General features: G+C 40.2%; 1 protein-coding gene across 4 annotated transcripts in view; it reads right to left on the bottom strand.

The window, feature by feature from the left end:
• The window catches only part of LOC121571921 (thyroid hormone receptor beta), a 179,379-nt gene that overhangs the window by 56,998 nt on the left and 100,502 nt on the right, over nt 1-21,879 (bottom strand). For all 4 annotated transcript variants that reach the window (XM_045222058.1, XM_045222060.1, XM_045222061.1 and 1 more), the window contains exon 2: nt 11,366-11,444. The gene's annotated coding sequence lies outside the window, so the exon portion shown is untranslated. The remainder of the gene's footprint in view (nt 1-11,365; nt 11,445-21,879) is intronic.

Raw genomic sequence — 21,879 nt, 5'->3', positions numbered from 1 at the left:
TACTAGATAAACAAATGAAATGCACACCCTGGCTCAACATACAAGTGTCCCCAGAGCCAGGGCGTGACAGTGTAAAGGATGGATGTTGAGATAGAGAGCTACGTGTAAAGGATGGATGTTGAGATAGAGAGCTACGTGTAAAGGATGGATGTTGAAATAGAGAGCTACATGTAAAGGATGCCAGTGGTGCTACAGCACTATATGGGACTCTCTATTATTCACCAACCAGCAATTCACCTTTAACTTGCTTTCCCCTGATAGGGACCCAGCAGAGTACAACAAACATAGTCTAAATAGTCTCAAATGGCTTAAAAAGTGTTATGGTGTCACTGAAATGTCAAACAGTGCTGATCAAAAAGTAATAATATTCAATTTATTTTATTTATCTATTAATTTAGAAATCTGTGCAGAAGGATAAAATCCCTGGAGATTGTCTGAAGGTTTTGAAATGTTCTGGGTAGGTTACCAATATATCCATCTAAAAATAAACATAAACATATCTCAGCAACCAAAGCACAGTGGTGAGAGAGAAAGAGAGAGAATGAGAGAGTGAGAGAGAGAGAGACGCTTGGCCAACAGACATGGTCCATTTACAATGCATTACATTTTAGTCATTTCGCCAGACACTATTAGCCATAACAACATATGAAATAAGTCCTGAATAACTGCCCACAAATGGTAAAAAAATGAAATCTTGGGAAAACCAAGTAATCTGTACAAATGAATTCTTTGTCAATTTTTATGTACTACCTAAGACTCCTGCACATCCCTGTTACCCATGCAGTAAAAGCTTTTGCTAATATGAAATGGGTTTGGGACTGAGGTGGAAACAAGCTGAATCAGATGAAATGGTGCACTCGGTGGATGTTAGCTGCAATAAATTCCCATTTAGTTAGTCAAGACTTATTTGAGTTCTAAGCACCACAGAAAAATATTACACGCATTATTTAGTTATTAGTGCAAAATGTCATCATGCATCATGAAATTAATTAAATAAATGGTTGTATTCTCAGAGCCTTCATAATCGATCTGTTGTGCCCCTTATCTAACATGGCCCTTTGATAGCGGACTTCAAGCTTTATCACAGAAAACATTACACAAGGAGAGGAAGTCTTGTCTTGTTGTTCTGATAGCTAATTTACCAAGCTTGGATCGAAGAGTGTTATTTAATATGAACCCGATCATCATCATGGCAATGCGGAGGAACCATAATAAAGGCACACACACACAATAAAGGCCACCAGATGGTGTTTTCATTAAAAACAATTTGGCTGATAATTTAATCCACTGAGTTACTTCGTTTGGCAGCCCGGACTGCACTTATCACATTACATTAAGATGAAGCTGAACCACTAGAGGAAAAACACACAGTCTCTGTGTGTGTGTGTGTGTGTGTGTGTGTGTGTGTGTGTGTGTGTGTGTCTGTCTGCCTGTCTGTGTGCTGGCCCACTGAGGTAAAACACACCAAAGCACCACTCATGCAGTATACAGAGAGAAACCCTGCTGTGTGTTCTGGAAGAGCACAACTTTAATGTTCCAGTTGTGATTAACAGAATTCCACCAGACTGTCGATCATAGCGATAGATTTCCCTAGAGATAGATATTAAGTGAATTAAATTGTAATAAAGTTGTCATTCTTGAGATCATTCATTTTTTATAATATGACCAACTCCTCCACATCCTACCTAAATAATTATGAAAATATTTGAAGTTGGAGACGCCCTTTCTAGATGCCCTAAACTAGACCTGCGTCCGTACTGGCCCTATGGGCCCTGGTCAAAAGTAGTCCATCACAAGTAATAGGGTGCCATTTGGAACGCAACCCAGGTCTAATGTTCTCTAGGTAGCAGCCCAGGTCTAATGTTCTCTACGTAGCAGCCCAGGTCTGATGTTCTCTAGGTAGCAGCCCAGGCCTGATGTTCTCTAGGTAGCAGCCCAGGTCTAATGTTCTCTAGGTAGCAGCCCAGGTCTGAATAAAGAAGTTGGCTGGGCAGGCCTCGTCTTTCAGAGACTGAGGAGAACTACCTGACCCCGCCACCCAGCCATTGTGTGTGTGAACCCAACACACCAGGTGGTGTATTCTACTCAGAGAGATGAATCGTTCAAACTTCAGAACATATGTTGCAGAAAGAAATGTACGTAGAAATGTAATGACTAGAGCTGGCATGGTACCGGTTCCCTATTCTACATGGTAGATAATCATGTCTGTTGAAGACATTTCTATCTAAGAGTTCTGTAATGTTTTCCCCCTTCCTGAACAGGCCCAATATGGTTCCTACTTCCTAGAAAGCATAGATCAAATACTGATTTAAACACATGCACACATAGGCACACACCCAAGCACACAAACAAGAGGAGGCTGGTGGGAGGAGCTATAGGAGGATGGGTTCATTGTACTGGCTGGAATGGAATTAATGGAACGGTATCAAACACTATTCTGATATAGTGATATTGGGGGGGATCTGAACCTCGATTGACTTACTCCCTCATCTGATTGTCTTAAGTCAGCATGTATTGATATGAACAGTCCAACTCATTGCTGAGCCCACTCGTTTCAATATAAAGAATCCTGCTAAATCAACTCTTGATTGATCTCATACTTACAAATAACCCTCATAAATACAGAACTAGTGGTGTCATTGCTATGGACCTCAGTGATCACTGTCCCATAGTCTGTGTCAGAAACACAAAGTTGCCTAAAACTAATCCACGCCTTATCACTAAGAGAAACTTTAAACCCTTCCATGAGCAAGGGTTTCTTACATTACTTTTACCATTCGAACTTGCCCTTGAACCATTCGCTAGTATGTTTATCTATGTATCTGATAAACATGCTCCAATTAAGAGATTACGAAATAAAGACAGCGCCAACCCATGGTTCATGCCAGAACTTGCTGAGTTAATTCAGCTAAGGAACAAAGCTTGGTCTGAAGCAAGACAGACACATTGGTAGCTCTGCTGACTGGCTGACCTTCAGACAACTTAGAAACAAATGTACTACTTCTATAAAAAGGGCTAAGTCAATCTATTTCATTCTTTCCATTTCTGACCCTCGTGGCGATCCTGCTAAGTTTTGGAAGGCTATTAAATCACTAAAAAGATGCAGCCACACCTCTCGTCCCAATGAGATTCTACTTAACGCCAAAACTATAACAGACAAAACCAAAATAACTGACACGTTTAACCAATATTTTATTGCAGCAGACCATTTATTTGAAAGGGGACTCTGAAAAGACTCTTCATGACACAGGCTCATCTCTGATGATCAATTATTATATACACATTATTGTTTTTCCTCATTCTCTATAAGAGAGTTCTTTGCCATGCTAGTCCAAATATGACATACACTGTCCTATTCTTAATTCAAATGTTAATCACAGACTTGCCTGCTACTGTAAATGGAGACCCACTGTTCTCTCTTCGGCAAGTCACTACTAGGGAAGTTCTGGACGCTCTCTTAGTTATTGATGTTAAATAATCCACTCGGGCAGACATGCTTGACCTGTGTCTTCTACAGCTTGCTGCATCTCTGATTGTGGAGCCCTTGACACATATTTAATCAATCCATTCTCTTGAGTATTATTCCTAAGGTGTGGAAGGCGGCCCATGTTCTCCCACTCTACAAAGGTGGTGATCCCTGCGATCTTAATAATTATCGCCCAATCTCAAAACTTGAATGTCTAGCGAAAACATTAGAACTCTTGGTAAATTCTGTGGTCCTTTTTAGATAGAAAATGTATTCTGAATGCTCACCAGTCAGGCTTTAGGCTAGGACACAGCACCATCTTGGCTGCTTCCCTAGTCATACATTATATACTGTAGTTAACGCACTAGACAGGAAACACCACTGTGCTGCCCTTTATATTGATCTGTCGAAAGCATTCAAAATGGTTGATCATGCACTCCTGCTACGTAGGTTTTCTGAAATTGGACTAGATAAAGCGGCCTGCGGCTGGTTAAAAAATTACCTGCACGACAGAAGTCAATGTATATCTGCTGATGGAGTTCAGTCTAATTTTCTTAACATAACCAAAGGAGTGCCACAAGGCTCAATACTAGGCCCTTTACTGTTCACTATTTACATTAATAATGTTGATTTCGCCCTGAATAATAATATCAGGGGCTTAACTTCTCTATGCGGATGACACAGTTATTTATTCCCATGCTCCCTCAGTGCAGCAGGCCATTCACAACTTTCAGGTTGGTTTTGATCCAATTCAAGAATCGCTCACCGATCTTAAATTAGTGATAAATGGTGATAAAACCAAGTTTATGTATTTCTCCAGGTCTCGTCAAATTTACCCTAAAGACCTGCGTATCTGTACCTAGAGGATCCCAAATTGATCTAGTCCCCCATTATAAGTATGTAGGTATTTTGATTGACGATAAGCTGTCCTTTAAAAGACACATTGATAAGCCGACTAAAAAGTTGAGAGTAAATATTGGTTTCCTGTATAGTCTCACTTTTGAAAATAGGAGGAAGATTGTTCAAGCAACACTCCTCCCAGTAATTGACTATGGCGACTCAATCTATACTGATCAAAAATATAAATGCAACATGGAACAATTTCAAAGATTTTACTGAGTTACAGTTCACATAAGGAAATCAGTCAATTGAAATAAATAAACCCTATTCTACGGATTTCACATGACTGGGCAGGGGTCCAGCCATTGATTGGCTGTTTAAAGGCACAGTCAACTTAGTGTATGTAAACTTCTGACCCATTGGAATTGTGATACAGTCAATTGTTGGAAAAATGACTTGTGTCATGCACAAGGTAGATGTCCTAATCGACTTGCCAAAACTATAGTTTGTTAACAAGAAATTTGTGGAGCGGTTGAAAAACGAGTTTTAATGACTCCAACCTAAGTGTATGTAAACTTCCGACTTCAACTGTATATATATATATATATATATATATATATATATATATATATATATATATATATATATCAGTGGGGAGAACAAGTATTTGATACACTGCCGATTTTGCAGGTTTTCCTACTTACAAAGCATTTAGAGGTCTGTAATTTTTATCATAGGTACAATTCAACTGTGAGAGACGGAATCTAAAACAAAAATCCAGAAAATCACATTGTAGGATTTTTAAGTAATTAATTTGCATCCAGTTAAATCATGACAGTACAAACAATAGTACGCAAGTATAAACACCATAGGACCACTCAGCCGTCATACCGCTCAGGAAGGAGACACGTTCCGTCTCCTAGAGATGAACGTACTTTGGTGCGAAAAGTGCAAATCAATCCCAGAACAACAGCAAAGGACCTTGTGAAGATGCTGGAGGAAACAGGTACAAAAGTATCTATATCCACAGTAAAACTAGTCCTATATCGACATAACCTGAAAGGCCGCTCAGCAAGGAAGAAGCCTCTGCTCCAAAACCGCCATAAAAAAGCCAGACTACGGTTTGCAACTGCACATGGGGACTTTTTGGAGAAATGTCCTCTGGTCTGATGAAACAAAAATAGAACTGTTTGGCTATAATGACCAATGTTATGTTTGGAGGAAAAAGGGGAAGGCTTGCAAGCCGAAGAACACCACCCCAACCGTGAAGCACGGGGGTGGCAGCATCATACTGTGGGGTTGCTTTGCTGCAGGAGGGACTGGTGCACTTCACAAAATAGATGGCATCATGAGGAAGGAAAATTATGTGGATATGTTGAAGCAACATCTCAAGACATCAGTCAGGAAGTTAAAGCTTGGTTGCAAATGGGTCTTCCAAATGGACAATGACCCCAAGCATACTACCAAAGTTGTGGCAAAATGGCTTAAGGACAACAAAGTCAAGATATTGGAGTGGCCATCACAAAGCCCTGTCCTCAATCTTATAGAAAATTTGTGGGCAGAACTGAAAAAGCGTGTGCGAGCTAGGAGGCCTACAAACGTGACTCAGTTACACATGCTCTGTCAGGAAGAATGGGCCAAAATTCACCCAACTTATTGTGGGAAGCTTGACCCAAGTTAAACAATTTAAAAGCAATGCTACCAAATACTAATTGAGTGTATGTAAACTTCTGACCCACTGGAAATGTAATGAAATAAATCATTCTCTCTACTATTATTATGACATTTCACATTCTTAAAATAAAGTGGTGATCCTAACTGACCTAAGACAGGGAATTTTTACTAGGATTAAATGTCAGGAATTGTGAAAAATTGAGTTTAAATGTATTTGGCTAAGGTGTATGTAAACTTCCGACTTCAACTGTATATATATATATATATATATATATATACACAGTGAGGGAAAAAAGTATTTGATCCCCTGCTGATTTTGTACGTTTGCCCACTGACAAAGAAATGATCAGTCTATAATTTTAATGGTAGGTTTATTTGAACAGTGAGAGACAGAATAACAACAACAAAAATCCAGAAAAACGCATGTCAAAAATGTTATAAATTGATTTGCATTTTAATGAGGGAAATAAGTATTTGACCCCCTCTCAATCAGAAAGATTTCTGGCTCCCAGTTGTCTTTTATACAGGTAACGAGCTTTAAGGTAACGATCCCTTTAAGATTGTGCTCCTAATCTCAGCTCGTTACCTGTATAAAAGACAACTGGGAGCCAGAAATCTTTCTGATTGAGAGGGGGTCAAATACTTATTTCCCTCATTAAAATGCAAATCAATTTATAACATTTTTGACATGCGTTTTTCTGGATTTTTTGTTGTTGTTATTCTGTCTCTCACTGTTCAAATAAACCTACCATTAAAATTATAGACTGATCATGTCTTTGTCAGTGGGCAAACGTACAAAATCAGCAGGGGATCAAATACTTTTTTTTACGCAAGGTAGATGGATTATTTTAAATATGGTATTGGACCATAAACAGATATGGCTCATTAACCTTTACGGACCAAATAATGATGATCCACAATTCTTTGACAATATATATAATAAATTATCAAGCCTGCAAGCAACTCAAGACAATATTATTATGGTGGGGGATTATAATACTGTTTTAAATAGCTCAATGGACCGAAAAGGAAATCACACCACAAACAATCACCCACATGCTCTTAAGGAAATTGTGAATGTCATGGATACATTAGAACTAGTAGATATATGGAGGCTTAAATATGCTGATCTAGTGAGATATACATGGCGGAGACTGAATCAAGCTAGTCGTCTTGACTTCTTTCTTATCTCATTCTCGTTGGCACCAAAAGTAAAAAAAAGTGTTGATAGGGGACAGAATGCGGTCGGACCATCATATAATAGGCATATACATTACTCTGACTGAATTTCCACGTGGGCGAGGATATTGGAAATGTAATCAAAGCCTATTAGATGATAATTTATTTATAATTAGAACAAAGGAATTTATAACTTACTTTTTCCAACATAACATAGGTACAGCGAATCCCCTTATTGTATGGGACACCTTTAAATGTGCCTTTAGAGGCCATGCAATTCAGTACTCATCTCGAAAACAAAAGCAATTTAGGTCAAAAGAGTTTATACTAAGAAAGGAAATAGAAAGTCTAACAGAACAGATAGATGGCAATAAAAACTGTAACATAGAGGCTCAGGATAAATTAGAGGAAAAACAAAAAGAAATGGAAAAACTTATTCAAGAAAGATCAAGTGTAATATATTATAAAAATAAAGCAAACTGGATGGAATATGGGGAAAAATGCACAAAATTCTTTTTTTAATCTTCAACATAGGAATGCTACCAAAAAGAACTTAATGAAACTGGTTACAATTGACGGAGTCACCCATAATTCACCTAATGATATTTTGAAGGAAGAAACAAAGTATTTTAAGCATATGTTTTCTTTTCAGTCGCCTCCATCTCCTCTAACTGAAGCTAATTGTAGAGATTTTTTTCCTATTGATAATGTCAAATTAACAGCCACACAGAAAGACTCATGCGAAGGTGAAATTACAGAGGAGGAACTTCTGGATGCAATTAAAGACTTTAAGTCCGGGAAAACTCCAGGGTTGGATGGCATACCAATCGAGGTATACCAAACCTTTTTGATATACTAAGAGGACCGTTATTAGCATGTTTTAACCACTCCTATGTAAATGGTAGATTATCTGACACTCAAGAAGAAGGTCTGATCTCATTATTACTGAAACAGGATACAAGTGGAAAATATAAAGATCCAGTCCATTTACAAAATTGGAGGCCCCTTACACTTCAGTGTTGTGATGCAAAAATCCTAGCAAAATGTATAGCGCATAGAATTAAAAAGGTATTGTCGGATATTATTCATTCTAATCAGACAGGTTTTTTACATGGAAGATACATTGGAGATAATATAAGGCAAGTATTGGAAACAATAGAACACTATGGAAAATATGGGAAACCAGGCCTGCTATTCATAGCAGACTTCGAAAAGGCATTTGATAAAGTTCGACTGGAATTTATATATAAATGCCTGGAGCATTTCAATTTTGGAGAATCTCTTATAAAATGGGTCAAAATCATGTATAGTAACCCTAGGTGTAAAATAGTAAATAATGGCTATTTCTCAGAAAGTTTCAAACTGTCAAGAGGAGTGAAACAAGGTTGTCCACTATCGGCATATCTATTTATTGTGGCCATCGAGATGTTAGCTATTAAAATCAGATCCAATAATAATATCAGAGGATTAGAAATACAGGGCTTAAAAACAAAGGTGTCATTGTACGCAGATGATTCATGTTTTCTTTTAGATCCACAACTAGAATCCCTCCACAGCCTCATAGAGGATCTAGATACATTTTCTAACCTCTCTGGATTAAAACCAAATTATGACAAATGTACTATATTACGTATTGGATCACTAACAAATACAATTTTTACATTACCATGTAGTTTACCAATAAAATGGTCTGATGGTGATGTGGATATACTCGGAATACATATCCCAAAGGAAATAAATGATCTCACTTCAATCAATTTTAATAGAAAGTTAGCAAAAATAAATAAGATCTTACTACCATGGAAAGGAAAATACCTGTCAATTTGTGGAAAAATCACCCTGATTAACTCTTTAGTATTATCCCAGTTTACCTATTTGCTTATGGTCTTGCCTACGCCTAGCAAACAGTTTTTTAAATTATATGAGAAAAAAATATTCAATTTTATTTGGAACGGCAAGCCAGACAAAATTAAAAGAGCATATTTATATAATGAATATGAATTCGGAGGACAGAAATTATTAAATATTAAAGCATTAGACCTATCACTAAAATCTTCAGTCATCCAAAAGTTATACTTAAATCCGAACTGGTTCTCAAGCAAATTAGTAAGATTGTCTCACCCACTGTTCAAGAAAGGCCTTTTTCCCTTTATTCAGATTACAACCTCTCACTTTCAGTTATTTGAAAAGGAAATAATCTCCCAAATGTCACTATTTCTAAAACAAGCCATAGAAAGTTGGTTGCAATTTCAATTTAATCCTCCAGAAACGACAGAACAAATAATGCAACAAATATTATGGTTAAATTCAAATATACTAATTGACAAAAAACCTTTATTTTTTGACAGAATGTTTAAAAAAGGTATAATCTTCGTAAATGATATCATCGGTAGGACTGGTGGAGTTATGTCGCACATGCAGCTAACAAAAACATATGGAAATGTCTGCTCTACCCAAAATTACAACCAAATAATTGCAGCCTTACCGCAAAAGTGGAAGAGGAAAGTTGAAGGGGGAGAAAGTAAGGAACTTGTCTGTCGGCCTTGCATTAAAGAACATAATTGGTTAAGGAAAACTGTGATAAATAAAAAAGTATATCAGTTTCACTTAAGGACCAAAGGATTGACAGCAGTCCCATATAGATTGCAAAATAGTTGGGAAGAGATCTTTGACGTACCGATCCCATGGCATAGTGTTTATGAACTGACACGCAAAACGACACCGGATTCAAAAATTAGAATCTTTCAATTTAAATTATTATATAAAATTCTTGCTACCAATAGAATGTTATTTATATGGGGGATACAATCTTCCCAGCTCTGCAGATTTAGCTGTGAAGAGATAGAATCATTAGATCATTTGTTTTGGTTCTGTCCATTTGTAGCTTGTTTTTGGACACAGGTCCAGGAATGGCTAAAGGATTGCAATATTTACCTGGAACTAACCTTGCAGATAGCATTACTGGGTGATCTGAAAAGTCATAGTCAATCAATCAATAATATAATAATACTTTTAGCAAAAATGTTTATTTTTAATTCACAATCTGTAGAAGCAATGAGAATAGAAAGGTTCAGAACTTTTGTAAAACATCACAGTACGGTTGAAATATATATGGCAAATAGAAATCCTATATGGATGGTGTTAAGAGATAGATGGGAGGTATTGAATAGAGTTGAAGGATGGGACTAATAACAAATAACAACAAATAATAACAAAGATAGCTAATAATGTAAGCATACTGTGTCCATAATAAGTATATAGGTTGTATGTTGGGAGCTTTTGGGAAAGAGCACAGTTAGAAAGATATGGCATTTAGAAGCAAACCGGATGGACATCATGAAAATGATCGGAGAGGTTGAGAGTAGAAGAAGTTCAGGAGCAAAAAAATAAATAAATAAATATATTTTTATATATATATAGATATAGAATTATTGTAAAATTAACTCTGTCCATAAGGTGTAGATAGTAAGTATAGACCGGAAGTAGAGGCCTGGGCGTTGTTGTTCACTAATTTACTCCAAGTAGGGAAAGGATGGTGGGGTTGAAAAGTAATAAAGGGGAATATATATATAAAAAATAAAATAAAAACATGGGGGATTGGAAGTGATGCAGACAATTACATTGATAGAAGATACAATCTATCTGCAATATTAAGCTGATCCATCCCCCCGAGAAAAAAAATAAATAAAAAATAAATAAATAAATACTTTTTTCCCTCACTGTATATTTGTTTCCACTGGCATTTTGAATGTAACGTAATTTATTAAAATGTTTTAACTGTAATTTTGTAGTGATCACGCTTGAATTGTTGCTCACATTGCTTGAACTGTTGTTCGCAGGGCACCATTGGAAATGAGACCCTGGTCTCCATGGGTTCCCCTGGTTAAATAAAGTCAATAATAAAATTATTATTCCATTCCAGCCATTACAATGAGCCCGTCCTCCTACAGCTCCTCCCACCAGCCTCCTCTGACACACACACACATATACACACACACATCTCTGCATGTGCCTGTGTCTGTTTTTGAATGTCTGTGTGTGCTGTTTAGCTGAGGCCGGAGAGATGGGCTGAAGTGTAGCTGACGGCTGTGATCTCCGCTGTCCTCTCTGTATTGGCAGAGCAGAGCAGACCCTGGCATGCTATGAGACGCTGTGTGTATGAAGTGTTGGACGCTGGCTAGCTGTTTGACAAAAGGCCATTCTTACCAGAGGGAGGGAGGGAGCCGAGGAGTCTCACTCTCTCCAGGCCGGGTTGAGGAGCTGCCGATCGGCACCAGACAGAACCCTGGAAGAACGAGAACGTATCAACACTATCTGTCTCTTAATCAATCATAACAGTGGTAAAACATTTTATATTCAAATAAGTCCAAAAGAGGTTTCTGAAGGGAGGACGGCTCATAATAATGGCTGGAATGGAGTCAATGGAATGGTATCAAACACATCAAAGATGTGGTTTCCATGTGGTTGATACCACTCTATTGACTCCATTCCAGCCATTATTATGAGCCGTCCTCCCCTCAGCAGCCTCCACTGAAGCACATGCATAAACAAATAAATGTACTACCAAACAAATAGTTTTAGAACATTTTTCAAAAACAATACATTAGGGACAGCGAGGATGGAAAGGTTTTGGAAAGATCTCTATTTAAGGGAGGAAAGCGTCAGCCGTTTTCATGGAACTCTACACTATCACACACACAAATACCACTTCCTAATGAATTGGGCCGCCGCAAACCTGCAAGTACTGGCACCTCACACTTTCGACTGTTCGAGTACTGGCACTAAAAGTAACTTGTATTAAGACATTGCATCTAGCCTTACAAGGCAATAAAAAGCATAGATTATATGAAGAAACATACGCAGTGACACGCTGGATGTACACACACGTAGTGACGCACATGACGTACACACATATGCAGAAGCAGAGGGTTGAAGCTCCCAGAGATGCTTTATGACTTCCTTAACCTCTGGTGTTGAACATATGTAATCATAAATACTTCCCCAGAAAGAAAAGGAGGAGGGGATCAGATCCCACAATAACTTTTCCACTTCTCTCCCCCTTCTTTTTCACTAGGGTCTCTCTCTCTCTCTCTCTCTCTCTCTCTCTCTCTCTCTCTCTCTCTCTCTCTCTCTCTCTCATGACTCAATATTTATCTGTGTGTAATGTCTGATCAAATCTAGTTATTAAAGTGGGCAAGGTCTTTTTGCCGTTACTGTTGTGCCGAGCGATTAGTGCTTTATGGTCTGTTCGATTTAGGTTTCGATTATTGTTTTAAACATTAAATGCACTATGTATTATGTGGGTTGAATGCTGTAACACAGACATTTTTTTATTTTATAAAAGTCCCATGAAGGTAGTGACTGCTCATTACTGCTTATCACTTATTAACCATCATTTATTCACATTACTTTACTTTAATAAAATAGTGCATTCGGAAAATATTCAGACCCCTTGACTTCTTCCACATTTTGTTACGTTACAGCCTTATTCTAAAATTGATTAAAATCGTTGTTGTTTTTTCATCAATCTACACACAATACCTAATAATGACAAAGCAAAATAAGGTTCAGAAGTTTTTGCAAATGTATAAAATATTACAAACTGAAAATATCACATTTACATAAGTATTCAGACCCTTTACTCAGTACTTTGTTGAAGCACCTTTGGCAGTGATTACAGTCTCGAGTCGTCTTGGGTATGACGCTACAAGCTTGTCACACCTGTATTTGGGGAGTTTCTCCCATTCTTCTCTGCAGATCCTCTCAAGCGCTGTTCGGTTGGATGGGGAGCGTCGCTGCACAGCTATTTTCAGGTCTCTACAGAGATGTTCGATCGGTTTCAAGTCCGGGCTCTGGCTGGGCCACTCAAGGAAATTCAGAGACTTGTCCCGAAGCCACTCCTGCGTTGTCTTGGCTGTGTGCTTAGGGTCGTTGTCCTGTTGGAAGGTGAACCTTCGTCTCAGTCTGAGGTCCTGAGCAGGTTTTCATCAAGGATCTCTCTGTACCTTGCTCCGTTCATCTTTCCCTCGATCCTGACTAGTCTCCCAGTCCCTGCTACTGAAAAACATCCCCACAGCATGATGATGCCACCACCATGCTTCACCATAGGGATGGTGCCAGGTTTCCTCCAGATGTGAGGCTTTGCATTCAGGCCAAAGAGTTCAATCTTGATTTCATCAGACCAGAGAATAATTGATCATGGTCTGAGAGTCCTTTAGGTGCCTTTTGGCAAACTCCAAGCGGGCTGTCATGTGCCTTTCACTGAGGAGTGGCTTCCGTCTGACTACTCTACTATAAAGGCCTGATTGGAGGAGTGCTGCAGAGATGGTTGTCCTTCTGGAAGGTTCTCCCATTCCCACAGAGGACCTCTGTAGCTCTGTCAGAGCGACCATCGGGTTCTTGGTCACCTCCCTGATCAAGGCCCTTCTACCACGATTGCTCCGTTTGGCTGGGCGGCCAGCTCTAGGAAGAGTCTTGGTAGTTCCAAACTTCTTCCATTTAAGAATAATGGAGGCCACTGTGTTCTTGGGGACACAATCCTGTCTCAGAGCTCTAGGGATAATTCCTTCAACCTCATGGCTCTGTTTTTGCTCTGACATGCACTGTCAACTGTGGGACCTTATATAGACAGTAGTGTGCCTTCCCAAATCATGTCCAATCAATTGAATTTACCACAGATGGACTCCAATCAAGTTGTAGAATCATCTCAAGGATGATCAATGAAAACAGGATGCACCTGAGCAAAATTTTGAGTCTCATAGCAAAGGGTATGAATACTTATATAAATAAGGTCTGTTTTTATTTTTTTATAAATTTGCAAAAATTTCAAAAACGTTGTTTTCGCTTTGTCATTATGGGGTATTATGTGTAGATTGATGAGGAACATTTTTAATTTAATCCATTTTAAAATAAGGCTGCAACGTAACAGAATGTGGAAAAAGTCAAGGGGTCTGAATACTTTCCGAATGCACTCTATTTCAGTTGTTGGGTATATTAAATTTGTTTTATTTGATGACTTTATTATTTAATGCCAACTCATCTCATCTCTATAAAGCTGCTGCCTATAATGACTGACAAAATCACAATTTTAGTAATTCTTCAAAGTAAATAAGGCATACTTTTATGCCTGCTGAATACCAACTATCAATCACTTAGATCCTAATTTTCAAGTAGAGATACCTCGCAAAGCAACTGCCCTCTCAATTGCACATTCTCTCCCTTTCCGTGTCTGCCCCACACTAACCTAGCAGGCGTAAAAGAAACACACAGACCGGACAAGTAGGCGCGCAATGGATTATGGTCATTATAGTGAATTACCACGTTTTCTGCGCTAAACCAGAGAGGAAAAAGCGAAGGGATAACTGGGCCCAAAATCTGTCTTCTCCAGCAGGTGGCATTTTTTTCCCCCAAGGAGTTTTTGTATTGAGGTCAATGAGAGAGCGTCGAATTTGGTTAACACAAAATTGAATGGCTTATTTGCTACGTGTGGCTTATTTGATCGAATAGAAGTTTCATAATGATTAGGTTGTTACTAGTGTACTGATATAAATTGGACACGTGACATCCCACAAAGTTCTCTCTCTCTCTCTCTCTCTCTCTCTCTCTCTCTCTCTCTCTCTCTCTCGTTTCCATGGTGATTGAGTTATATTTGAAAGGTTGACTCAATGATTCAGAGGAGAGCTTGGCATTCATCTCTCATTCTCGTACATCTGATGCACAGCACTTAAAAACACTCCAGGCTTTAAAGTTCTTCATCAAGCAAAATGTAATTTCATAGAATAGGAATAATATATCAATTTGCATTCTTTGAAAGTCAATTTCTGAGTCTACAATGATTCTGTAAAGACATTGAAATTATTCATTTTAGCTATCAAATGTCACATCCAAGTTCTTCCATAAGAACTGAATATACTACTGTAGATAAAGACTATATATATATGCACATATCTGCACAACAAATATTCAATGTCTTCTTCAAAGACCGACATGTATCTACAGTTAGGATTCAACCCCATATTACTCAGAGTCTAAAAGAGTTTCCTACTGTACATTCTGTGGCTTCTCTCTGTATATAATCTTTGGCTAGAAGGCTGTGTCCTAAAGCTGTTATTTCCTCTTGAGATTGACGACTAGATTGTCATGTAGCACACACACAAGCTCGCACGCTCGATTGACACCCAGCTTGTCATGTAGCGTATTATACAACAAATACATGTGATTAAAAGCAGAACTCATATTTCAAGACATGACATATGAGGGTGCGGTGAGATAACCGATGGGTTGGACAATACTTTTATCGTCAATCATCTTGAAAAAACATAGAATTAAAAACTGGAAATCAAACATTCCTCCATCATTAACAGAATGGAAAGGTCTAATGCTTTACTATCTAAAATGTTCAAAGTGTGTGGGCGATGGAGAAAAACAAAATGGTGCAGTTTGAGGCCATGTGGCGGAGAGTAATGCAGAAGCTGGAGATGGGGGTGTGAGCAGGTGGGTCTGGGCAGGGGTGATGTTATGGATGTTGGTGAGCGTCTGTATGTTGTCGTTTGTATGTGTATGTTTTGTATTGTTCTCCTACAAAGATTCCACACTGCTACAGCGGGCAGACAAGTCATGTGGAGGCTGCTACAGCGGGCAGACAGACAGGTTATGTGGAGGCTGCTACAGCAGGCAGACAGACAAGTCATGTGGAGGCTGCTACAGCGGGCAGACAGACAGGTCATGTGGAGGCTGCTACAGCGGGCAGACAGACAGGTCATGTGGAGGCTGCTACAGCGGGCAGACAGACAGATCATGTGGCGGCTGCTACAGCGGGCAGACGGACAGGTTTCCTAGAAGGACAGAATATGTTTCTGCGAACCAGATGAATGGCAGTACATGTCTATTATTCTTAATATGTAGTCAGTGCTAGAGAGGGTCAATACAAACCCGAATGAATGGGCAACAATGTGTTGTGAAGAAATACATTACACTATAGTACAACTGTAATCCTGAATGAACCGTGTAGCTACTAATACAGTACTTAGGAAAAAAGCGACTTAATTCCTAAATGCTTATAACCAGCCTCAGCAGAGGGCAATAAACAGAACAGGGTAGTGTATTCATCCACTTGGTTGAATTGTGTCATGACAGTAATCTACTGTAATTATATTTACTGAGGTGCTCCAAAGGATGAATAGCAGAGGAAAAAAGGTTCCCCTAAGGATAGAGCGCGGATAGACGGGGGAAGCAGATCTTATTGAAGAAAGAAAAGAGGGGTGGAGGGATGCCATGGTGCCGCAAAAGAGAAGTATAACTGCAGCAAGCCAGACAGAACCACTTGATGTGTAAGAGGGTGTGTGTTGATGTGTGTTGATGTGTGTGTGTGTGTGTAGCACTAAGCTCCTGAACTAACCCCCAGAGTGATAAGAGTACAGAGGGAGAGGGAGAACCAGTCATGTGTGGAGAACGCACAACATTGGAACACTAGATAAAATAAACAGCGCAGAATTGTCTAAAATGCATGAATCCCTTTGGCTCCCCGGGCCCCGCCCCCTCAGTCTCTCTCCAACTCTCGCTCTCACTCCCCCTCCCTCTCTCCCTCTGCTTTCCTCACTCCCTCCACTGTGCCAGTCTGAGTGCAGGTCAGATGAGGACTGTTATCAGCGCGCTCACAGAAACAGCTCTCCGCTCTGCTTTGAAAAACGTTTTTTTTCTAGTTTTCATCCACAATTTCAGGGACAGAATGACAGAGAAAAAAACGTTGTTTTGTTTGTTGTTGCAGCAGTAGAGGATGGGTGAACAGGGGAGAGGAGAGGAAAGGGAGAGGGGGAGGAGAGAAGAGAACGGGAGAGGAGAGGGGGTGGAGGTGGGAGGAGAGAAGGGGGAAGGAGAGGGTGGTGTGAGTGGGGTAGCTTGGTGTGAGAGCACCACAGAAACAGACAGCATCACAATGTCCGCTTGCCACTGTCCTCCCTCCCTCCCCTCATCTCATCAAAAGTGTGCGTCCGCCCCACTCTGACAGAGCACCCAAATCACCACAGTGCATGCTTTGTAAAGGCGAGGGTAAATCAGGTCTGCTAGTTTCAGCGAGTCTAGGTATCTTACATGGCATCCTGTTCCTGTGTCTGATGCAAGTTTGTGAAAATGCGTATTGTAAAATGTTTTGCCATCGCATCGAGTCATTGTCTCAGGGTTGAGCAAACGAAAATAAACATGTATTTCCGTTAAGACGTACCAACTAAACTGGTAAACACTTCCACACACTTCCACACTACAAGGGCTTTTTTAAGCATTTGTGTTTTAGCCGGAGGCAGCAAGGGGATGTTGTTTGCAACCAATCACATGGTTCCGATTTCGCTGCAGGGGGCTCGTCACATCATGAGACCAATTAGTTTGGATCCTGGATGCTGATTGGCTAAAACAGCATCCCAGCCGTGTGTATATGAGAAGATAATTTATCATGGTCTGAGAATCCTTTAGGTGCCTTTTGGCAAACTCCAAGCGGGCTGTCATGTGCCTTTTACTGAGGAGTGGCTTCTGTTTGGCCACTCTACCATAAAGGCCTGATTGGTGGAGTGCTGCAGAGATGGTTGTCCTTCTGGATGGTTCTCCCATCTCCACAGAGGTACTTTGGAGCTCTATCAGAGTGACCATCGGGTTCTTGGTCACCTCCCTGAACAAGACTCTTCTTCCCCGATTGCTCAGTTTGGCCGGGCGGCCAGCTCTAGGAAGAGTCTTGGTAGTTCCAAACCTCTTCCATTTAAGAATGATGGAGGCCACTGTGTTCTTGGGGACCTTGAATGCTGCAGAATTTTTGGGTACCCTTCCCCAGATCTGTGCCTCAACACAGTCCTGTCTCGGAGCTCTACTGACAATTTCTTCGACCGCTTGGTTTTTGCTCTGACATGCACCGTCAACTGTGGGACCTTATATAGACAGGTGTGTGCCTTTCCAAATCATGTCCAATCAATTGAATTTACCACAGGTGGACTACAATCAAGTTGTAGAAACATCTCAAGGATGATCAATGGAAACAGAATTAACCTGAGCTCAATTTCGAGTCTCATAGCAAAGGGTCTGAACACTTATGTATATAAGGTTTTTCTGTTTTTTTATAAATGTGCAAACATTTCTAAAAACCTGTTTTTGCTTTGTCATAATGGGTTATTGTGAGTAGATTGATGAGGAGAAAAAATAATTTAATCCATTTTAGAATAAGGCTGTAACGTAACAAAATGTGTAAAAAGTCAAGGGGTCTGAATACTTTCCGAATGCACTGTATGTATTGAGCTTGTCTGATGCTTTAAGCTTACGGTTTGATGCCTCAAGAGGGCGCCAGAGATCTAGATAACCAGAATTGTAAAAACGTAACCTGACCCAACTATTCTCCTCCCGCTCCTGCTGTCTTTCGCAGATTCTGCCATTACTCTCCTGAAGTTGCCTGTAATAGGCTACACAAGGAGTCGGCAACCTTTCTCATGTGGAATGCCAATTTATCTTACAATTTCTACCGATCTGCATGCCAGTTAGGGTTTTCATATGCAAATGTTCGTGAAACAGTTTAATTTAATTTAGAATAACATATCTCAAAAACACCGTCATGTGGTTAATCAAAATTCTATCCAATAAATAAATGAAAATGATACAAACCTAAAAAGTAACTTATATTGCCATTTCCAACTATGTAAAAATAGCCTACATAAAGCCAACAAATAAAAACATTGCAACCTGCAGGTTGAAAACATCCTGATAAAAATAAATATCCTATAAATCACATTGGATACACATGGCCTGTCTGCAACGAACTTGAAAAACTGTCTCAACTATTAACTTGAGTCTGGCCCAAAATGTGCACTAGCGAATTTGCAACATTGTATAAAATAATCTGGGCCCTCAGAGTTTCCCGCGCCAGTGAGCTCAGGACAGACACAGCTGTAGGCTATTTGCGCAAGGGATAAGAAGCAGTGCTTGTCTTGGGCAAGAGCTCACCGGAGCTGAGTGTATTAGCTCAAAAGTATTCTGGAGCTCCTGCACCTAAATATTTTTATTTATTTAATTTAACCTTTATTTAACTAGGCACGTCAGTTAAGAACAAATTCTTATTTACAATGACGGCCTTCTCCGGCCAAACCCGGACAGTACCAGCACCCAAAATGAGTACCGGAACCTATTTCAGTCCAAGTCAAGCACTGATAAGAAGTCTACTTTATGACGTTTCCACTGGATCAGAGCATTACATTTTTCCCTTTCGCGCTGAGTGGTTATCAAAAGGGAGAGAGCTGGAAAGATTTTTCAAATACATTGAGGAACTATTGTAATTCTCAATAAATGTAAAAACAGACTTTGTTTGCTTGCTGTTTGAGGAGAAGAAAACATTACTTTGAGAAGCTCCACAGGTCATTAGTGGTGGTGCGTTAAGCCAATCAGAAATAATATCAGATCCCCAAATGGGCACATTTATATTTGTGACGGGTACTGAGTATACGAAGACGCAGGACGCAGAAATTAACAAGGTCAAGGTTGACTTAAGAATGACAAAGAGAAATAACAAAGATAGAGTACACGACACGAAGCTAAACAATCACACACCACATCATCCAGAACAGTCCAGGGCTAAATAGGGGTGGTGATGAGATGATGAGGTGCAGGGGCGCTGGAGGTGATTAGGGTGCGTTGGGTTTCCATTCCGGTGTTGCCGAGGTGGTGCGCTCAGACCGGTGGCTCAGTAGACCGGTGAATCAGAGCGCCGGAGGGGAGCAACGGGAGGAGACGTGACAATATGCCTATAGGTCTACTTCTATGCGTGCACGTCTTTACTCCACATTGACAGGAGTGATCCAAACAAAAGACAATGACTAAATTGACAGAACTCGTCAATGGTATTCAATAAACCAAAACTTGTTTCTCACAAGTGTAGCATAGGTTGTGCACTCTGCAAACAATGTGTCCACTCCGACAATGAGAACAGGAAGACTGGTATAATAATAATGAATGCATTAAAATAAATGACCGTAACCAAAGTAACAAACATTGTAGATCAGAAATTATAGCAATTAACAGTAAATGTACTACTGGTGATATATGTAATGGGGAATTGATATACACTAACAATCAAACATCAAATGATGTTATGAAACAATGAATGTGCACAAATTGGCGGGAGAGAGCGCATTCCTGAGAGAGAAGTGCATTGTGCATCTGGGTGCATGGTCAATCCTACATTTGCATTGGCCATGCAGAATTTATGGTGATATGGTCTCAGCAGAAGTCAAGTCAAGAATGGCTTCAGCAGAAGACAGGGTATTCATACTTCTTGCGCTTCGCTGAGTAGTGCAGAGCTATTGTCAAGGAAGTGAGTTTGTGTTAATACAGGATGTACTGCCCCCACCTACGGTCAACCAATCAAGTCAATGCAGAGCTATACATAGCCCTCTTCATTGTTACAAAATTTGGGAGGCGCAAGGCGATGCGGTAGAGAGCTCGATTTGGCCTCTGCATACCTCTGGAGGCTCCGCAATTGCGTCACAATCCAGATGAAGCCTCCGACCACATTTTCGAATCAAGCATAAATGGGCTTTTAGTATAGGCCTCCACAATGGATTAGTTCACTGCTCGACTAAAACAATCTCGGTCGACCAATTGCCTAACAACCAAACAATCTACCAGACAACTAATTGGGGTCAGCCCTAATATAGTGTATATTTATAAAGGTCAAGCTTATATTGTTTTATTTGTCTGTTGTGCGTGAAACTCCCAGGAGGGTGGCCGTTTCTGAGATACTGGATCCGGAGCACCGACAATCACACAATGCTCAAAGTCGCTTAAGTCACTGGTTTTACCTGTTCTAACGTTCAATCAAACAGTAACTGAATGCCTCGAAATGGCCAGCCTCCTGGGCTTTTCACGCATGACAGTCTAGGGTTTATTGAGAATGGTACGACAAACAAAAAATATCCAGTCAGTGGTAGTCCTGTGGGCGAAAACAGCTCGTTGATGAGAGGTCGAAGGAGAATGGCAAAAATCGTGCAAGCTAACAGGCAGGCAACGAACAGGAAAATAACAGTACAAAAGCGGTGTGCAGAACGGCATTTCGGAATGCACAACTTGTCGGTCCTTGTCACGGATTGGCTATTGTAGCAGACAACCACACCGGGTTCCACTCCTATCAGCTAAAAACAAGAAGAAGCGGCTCCAGTGGGCACGCGATCACCAACACTGGACAATTGTGGAGTGGAAAAACATTGCCTGGTCCGACGAATCCCGGTTCCTGTTTTGTCACGCTGATGGCGGAGTCAGGATTTGGTGTAAGCAAAGTCCATGGCCCCATCCTGCCTAGTGTCAATGGTACAGGCTGGTGGGGGTGGTGTAATGGTAAGGGGAATGGTTTCCTGGCACACGTTAGGTCCCTTGATAGCAATTGACTAACGTGTCCATGCCCAAAGAATTCAGGCTGTTCTGGAGGCAAAGGGGTGTCCGACCTGGTATTACATGTGTGTATATCAGAGTTTCTGTTAGGAAAATGTGGCGCCGGACAACGTGACTGGAAAGATTTAAATGTACCGGCCATTTGAGAAATTTACCGGACCCATATGCATTGGGTGCATAACCCATTAGGGCGTCCACCCGCGGTGCTCAGTAGGCTTGGGCAGTATCCAGATTTTCATATTGTCATACCGTCCTTCTCTCATACCGGGATTTACGGTATTACCGACACAATGGAAAAGCCATTGGGCCTC

Source organism: Coregonus clupeaformis, chromosome 8 (genome assembly GCF_020615455.1).
Source record: "Coregonus clupeaformis isolate EN_2021a chromosome 8, ASM2061545v1, whole genome shotgun sequence".
Lineage (NCBI taxonomy): Eukaryota > Metazoa > Chordata > Actinopteri > Salmoniformes > Salmonidae > Coregonus > Coregonus clupeaformis.
The sequence above is the reverse complement of the archived record's forward strand: the minus strand, read 5'-3'. Positions and strand labels throughout refer to the sequence as shown.